The sequence below is a fragment of the Parasteatoda tepidariorum genome, chromosome X1, assembly GCF_043381705.1.
Source record: "Parasteatoda tepidariorum isolate YZ-2023 chromosome X1, CAS_Ptep_4.0, whole genome shotgun sequence".
Lineage (NCBI taxonomy): Eukaryota > Metazoa > Arthropoda > Arachnida > Araneae > Theridiidae > Parasteatoda > Parasteatoda tepidariorum.
The window spans coordinates 67,104,739-67,111,577 of NC_092214.1; the positions used below are offsets into that span (position 1 = coordinate 67,104,739).

Consider the following 6,839-nt stretch of genomic DNA (forward strand, 5'->3'; position numbering starts at 1 on the left):
TATATATATATATATTGCCGATACTTTTTATCCTAAGATTCAATTTCACCGGATCCATGATACGGTCCAAAAAATCTGTTATACTATAAATTTTGCAGTAAAAATCAACGCAAAATCACTGAATCACTCTAATTAAATAAATGGTACAATAAAATCCATGGTATAATATTTTACGATAAGAATAGATTTTACGAAAAAAATAGATTTTACGGTAAAATTGATTTTAAAGCTGATGCACCCAAAGTGCAGGTGCGACGTACCGGAATTTGATCCGGAATTTTTTATAGCGTAGTTTTCTCAAATTAATGTTGAATCTTGCATTTTATGATCCTAAAATAATTATAAAAAGTAGCACAATCTAATGAAGTGACAAATTCGACATATAATGCATATGCTACGAAAACAATCATGATTGTTCGAATAATATTAAATCTAGTGATTTATATATAATTATTTATTAATTGATGCAAATTAATTTGTGTTATGAAACTTATAAATTACTAAATGCGCAAAGCCATTATTAAGCATGCGAAAAACAGAATTAGATTATATTCGGTTTTCAGTTATGCAAATTTTAGATTTTTGACCTGTTAATTTAAATTCTTTATTTAAATTATTCCTTATAGAGTTTAGCATTTTTCAGTCATTTCAGTCATATTTTTAATAAAAAGCAGTTCAATTTTCCCCGCAACGTATTTTTTAATTCTAGTTATTATTCGACATTTCAGAGTAAACATTTAGACTGATATTTTAATGAAATTATTCATTGTTAAATTAATGTCAAAATTAACTGTATTCAATATAAGTATTTAAAGCACTCACAAAATATCAAGAAAAAAACTTTCTTGATTTTGGCTGATTCCTTAAAATTTAAAAAAATTATTTCCCTCATTTTATTTTTTTTAAAATCCTGATAAGGAATTACGAAATTTTTTTTTTATTTACTTCTATGTAGCTTAACTTATTTTTAAAATAAAAGAAGAGATTTAACAGTCTTTCATCATAGAACAGTAAAATAGCTTTATAAAATTAAAATAAAATAATTTATAACGGTTCTAAAATAAAACTTTGGTATCGAACGCTATACTACGAAAAAAAATCTATCCATTTAGTTTTCATTTGCTCATTCAAAACTAAGTGAAAGAAATATTTATTGAAGAAAGAATTGCTGAGGAGATTTATTTAAGAAACGGAATGTATCAGTAGAAATAAGTTTTCCGTAGTTTTGAAAGAAATTTAAAAAAAAGTTTTCAATGTATTATAGTACAAATTAATATATATCAAATTATATGCTTTACATTAGGAGGTAATTGTTACGTTCAAAGTGAAAATAATTGTGAACAGTTTTATTTTCTCCTGTTTTTTTTTCTCTCTAAAAACCTTTATTCTCAACTAAAATATATCGTTCTTTGCGTTTTGATATATTATATTTTTGCTCACCGATTTCTTTCAATCAAAATACATTAATTTTTAAAATGAGTGTTAGCGAAAATTAATCTAATTGAATTTTAGAATAATTTTCGATTTTTTGATGTTTTCATGTTCTTCAAAATTTTAATGAACGAGTATCATTTAACAGCATTTTAACTTTCTAAAAAAGGATAAAAAATAAAGGCTTCTCATCAAGAGATAAAGTGAAATAGTTTTTGATATCCTCTTAAAACTTCTATGAGTTTTTCATTTAAAAACAATAAAATTAAGTGGTTAGTGATTTTAGCTAAGTGATTTATTACTGTACATTTGTCTGTGACTAAATAATTTATTTTTTATTACTATTCTAATCGAAGATAATCGATCTAGATGATAACGATATCGAAGATAATCGATTCCCTTTACTTAAATTACCAAAAAAATTAAAATATTTATCAAAAGTCTAAAGCAGATAAATACTTAGCTGGAAGATAAAAAAGAATTGAAGTGGTAAATATCAACAAAAAGTACTTCAATTTCTATAACATTTAATACTAAAAAGACGGAATCGTAAAAAAATGCCTGAAATGCTAAAGTGTCCTCTTTAGTCTTTCTTGATATACAGCAATATTCAATGTTTCTAGTGTTAAAATTGAAACAAAATTAGTTTCTAACTTTTATATAATTGTTAAAATTATTTGCATGTAGTGGTAGTAAATAGAATTTGAAATTAAATTTTATTTAACCAAGAATTAAATATCAAAGCATAAAATTTGCTACCACTTTAAATATAAAAAAAAATCTCCTGGTGACAGTTGGGAGAAATTCAAAGGAAGGTTCTGTACTATCTTTCAAAATTGCTGATTGCAGAATTTCCTTAGCTCTGAATACATAACTTTCGTAAATTCTGATTAAGTAATAGTCTTGCATTTTATATGTTTCATAGAATACTACCGAGATGATTAAATATTCACTATCAGTTTTGTTCTGTAAACTAAATAAAGATGATTAAAATCATGTTTGAAGTTTCTCCCCTTCGTCCCCAAACCTCTTGGAATTTGGTAAGGTTAGAAAGAAAGAATCATCTTAATAAATTGTTACTTTATTAAAACAGTATCAAATTATATTTCAAACAAATTAGTGTGATATGTTTTATAGTGTATGTAGCGGAAAATCTTGAAAATTGGCCGCTTAAGTTTCCTCTTTCGCTTATTTTTTTGTGATACCACTACGCTGCAAAAGCTCTGTATTTCTAGAATATCTCTTAGGAATTGGAATTCCATAAACTTTTCTATTGAAGTTTCTGCAATTGATCTTAGTAAACATAGTATGTTTACTAAATTTAGTGCAGTAACAATACAATCAAATTTAATGCAGCAAAGTAGTAGAATTAGATACAGATTTTTTCTACAATACATGCAGTAACCGAGAAAGGATGCTGTGAGTGTAAATTTTTGTGGCCAAACATTTGTATTTTTAAAACTACATTTAGTTTTATTTAAGGGAATCAAAGAGTAATTATATCTCAATTATAATTAGTTTTATAATTATTTTCTTTTGGACTCTATCGTCAGAGTGATATAGTTTTCAAAATTATGCATGCATGGAAAACAGAGCCAAGTAGTTTTGATTCTAGGTTCAGTTTTGGGTAATGATGTAATTGACGCATAATAACTGTTGTGCAAAGCGACGAATTAATAGATCATTATTTACATATTTTAAATGTTAAAATAGGTGCTGATTAGTACGATTGACATAAAAAAGAAGTTAAATTTGATTTGAAAACTGTTTAATAGATGAATACCTAAGTATTTATTAATGTAAAATAGCCATTGCTCAATTTAATAAGTTAAAATTCATTTAAAATTATACGTAATGAATACAATACTTCTTTTTAATGAGCAATATGTGATTAAAAATATAAATATTCATTTTTTCCATTTTTCTCGCAAGGTTATTTAAACATATGCAACAAACTTAATAAGATTGATTTTTTTTCTATTGATATGTATTATGCCTCATCTAACGATCTCATATATTCTCAAGTAAAAATGATATTGGGAATTGAATCATATTAACGCATGAAAAGATTTCCATTGAACAACACCATATCCACGTCTTTAGGAACAAATTAATAACCTTCCAACCCTACTTCCTAAAAATCTATATGTTCCTTTTATTTTTAAACCTATCATTCTTTATTTTAAAACCTAAAAATAGCTCATAATTTCTCCGCCATTAGAAAACATTTTGATGGCAAAAGTGGTTATTTAGTTATGAGCAGTTCTTGTGAATTCAAATTTGAGTCCAATCAAATACTTGATAATGTGCTTAGTAAACTTCATGTTTGCATGAAGAGAAATGTTTCTAGATGAAGCGAGTTAGACTTTAAAAATCGACTTTAACACATCAATCACGAATCACACCAACTGAATAAGTCCAAAGTTACGTAACAAAATAGATGGAGTTGAGCAAAAAACCGACATGTACTGGTGACGTCATCTGGCGGAAATCATAATGTGTGGATGCCATTGCACAATTATTTTCTACCTATTCAAAGATAACTTAAAATGTTTTTAAAACAAGGTTTATGTCATTTTTTTTCTTTTTCTTATTTTCTTTTGTTTTTGAGAGATAATAATCATTTAGTAAGTTTATATTAAAAAATATTTCAATAAAGTTGTATAGCTGATACATATCATATTTCTTATGTGTCACCAAAATTTTTAGAAAATCCTAAAAACAACAGTGATTAAAATATTTCTAAAATGTATCCTAAATTCTAATAAAATGTGTAGAATCTATTTAATTAGGCTTATTATGCCTAAAATAATAAAGTGCTGTAATAAATAGTCACTTTTAAAAAATAATATATAAACTCACAACTATGCATTTAAATTACATTTACATTTTTATATTATTCGTATGTGTCCGTGATGATTTATATCTAAGTTAAATTATTAACGATGAAATTTTAAATTACTCCTACTAAATTATTCCTATTATTAACTTATTCCTATATTTAAATTTTATTATTATTATTATAAAGGTTATTAAATTATTCTAAAGCATGATGAGCTTTCGTTTTAGTGACATGCATTATTAAGACTTAAAAATAATGACGTGCTGTTGCCATTATTTACTTTAAAAAAATTAAATTTAAATTGTTAAAATAATATTTTTGATAATGTTTTATATCAGCTTAATTATTCATGAAAATATTGTCATGCATTGTGAAATTATTTCAAAATATTCTTCTTAAATTATTTCAGTTGTCTGCCTTTTCAATACCATTGCCAAAGACACTACGAAGAACATTTATTTATTGGGAAAAGAAGAAAAACTCCAATTATGCATCACCCTTTAAAACAGAAAGTCTTATAATGTAAAAATATATCTTTCAATTTCACTGTCTCTCCGACAAAAAACTTTGAACGCAATGATTTGCACCGTTCGCGCACAAACTTCTACGGTGCTAAGCCATGCTTCGAATTTCCCTCCATACGCAACAGAACTTTTTGATACTTCTCAAAGTTTAACTCACATTCGAATTGTGGCTATTTCGAAAAGAAAACTAGAATATCCTCCGAGTTCCTTCCGAACAAAGTCACAGTTGAGTGATTAAAGATCCTCGGAAGTACGGAAGAGGCTTTAAAAGAGAAAAGAAAAAGTCCACTTACCGTAGATAGGTGACTTGGACCAAATATCCGCAGCTTTAAGTTTTGGCTGATGCCTCTTGGACGTACTAAACTGGAACTGAACAGAAGACAGACGTGCGTCTCCCAAAGAATTTCCAGTAGAGGGCCCGCACTGGCCGATCGATGTGAGCGCGACTCTTTGAATAGGCGCGCTTTTCTCAAACTTGAGGGTTGGCCAGCGCAGTGAGCCAGCGCATGGTGGCGTTGGTTAGAAAGAGAGCATCTTCTGGCGGCCACAAATTGGAATAATTTAACTGATTCGTTTTTAAGAGGTTTTGTTAAGGGAATAGGGATTTCTGATGTAAACAAAGCATTTTGTTTACATCTGTTGATACTATTCAGCAGACGCAATTGTTAAGCGAATATTGGAAATAAAACTGGTTATAGTTATTTCAGTAACTACTTTTAAGCGTGGTTTCTTATATAGTTCAATAGCGATCCTTTTACTACTCTTGGTAACTATCATTTTATAGGATACTCTTTCATTTTGAATTAATGTTATAAGGTTTTTTGTTCGAAAAAAAATCATTCTGTTAAAAAGGATTTGCTTCGATAAAAATTAGATTGTTATAGATTATAAATTCTTAAAATCTACAGCGTTTCTTTTTATTTTTCGGGCCGCAATATTTTCAAACTGAAGTAAATTAAACGAATAAATGCAAAAAAAGAAAGAAAAAAAAGAAAAATATTCTGGGTTTTTATTAACTATACTTCTCTTGAATAATGTTTTTAATAGCAGTTTCTACACATAACATTAATTTCATTTTGTAAGATCCGTAAATCCGACAACCTATTTCTGAGTTTGCTGCAATCAATGCTTATCTCAATAGCATAGTAATTTCGAGTCTAACCTAGAAAAACAGGAAATCTGGATCAAACCTTGAAGCAAAGCCTGTGAAGAGGATATTTTGATAAAATTTACCAGACGTTATTAATTAAATATTCCCAAGAAACTGGAGCGGTAAGATATTGCTTGATTTTGAAAAAAAAATCACTACGGCTGCTAATATTTCCATCATCTTTAGGCCTTTTGAAAAATTGGTTTTAAGTCTTTTTAGATATCCTATCAGCAGTGAAATTCGCTGGGACCTTTACCACATACCTTATCAGTACTACTTTGGCTACATCGAATGAACCAGACGTGCTTCATAATTTAGATTTTGGGCATAAATTCAATTATGACACTATATATATATATATATATATATACAAGAAAAAATAAGTCTGAGAAAAATATTGTAAAAACGCATTGTAAGAATTTACTACTTTAGCAATTACATGGATTTAAAAACTTATCTAATTCTAACTGTTAAGCATGAAATAAATGCAATTAAATATTTATTTAAAAGTAATTTATCTGGCCAAAAATTCGTGCGCAATATGAATACAACCCATATAGGAAAAAAACGGTTGTTTAATTGATTTTAAATTTCTCTGTTTAAATTCAGCCTTAATTTGTGTATATATAGGATAGATAATCAGATTTTGTAGTTACAGTGATGGGAATAGAACTTTTCATGTGGATTTTTAGCTGGATGATCACCAAATTACTCTGCATCATGAAGATTAGGAACAATTATACCGAACCACACTGAAAAAAATTTTAAAAAAGGAGCATCATTATTTAGGAAAAACTGCAAATTACGCTTAAGTTTCTTAAACAAACGTGAATGTGACAATTTTTCCATATTATATATATATATATATATATATATATATATATATAATCTT

General features: G+C 27.4%; 1 protein-coding gene across 4 annotated transcripts in view; it reads right to left on the reverse strand.

Annotated features, from left to right (window-relative positions):
- LOC107442210 (cell adhesion molecule 2) overlaps positions 1–5,259 on the reverse strand; it is a 277,323-nt gene extending 272,064 nt beyond the window's left edge. For 2 of the 4 annotated variants that reach the window (XM_071187557.1, XM_016055718.3), the window contains exon 1: positions 5,091–5,232. The gene's annotated coding sequence lies outside the window, so the exon portion shown is untranslated. Of the gene's footprint in view, positions 1–5,090 lie in introns of all 4 variants that reach the window. The other 2 variants (XM_016055710.3, XM_016055726.3) reach the window with 2 other exon arrangements.
- Positions 5,260–6,839: the final 1,580 nt, after the last annotated feature.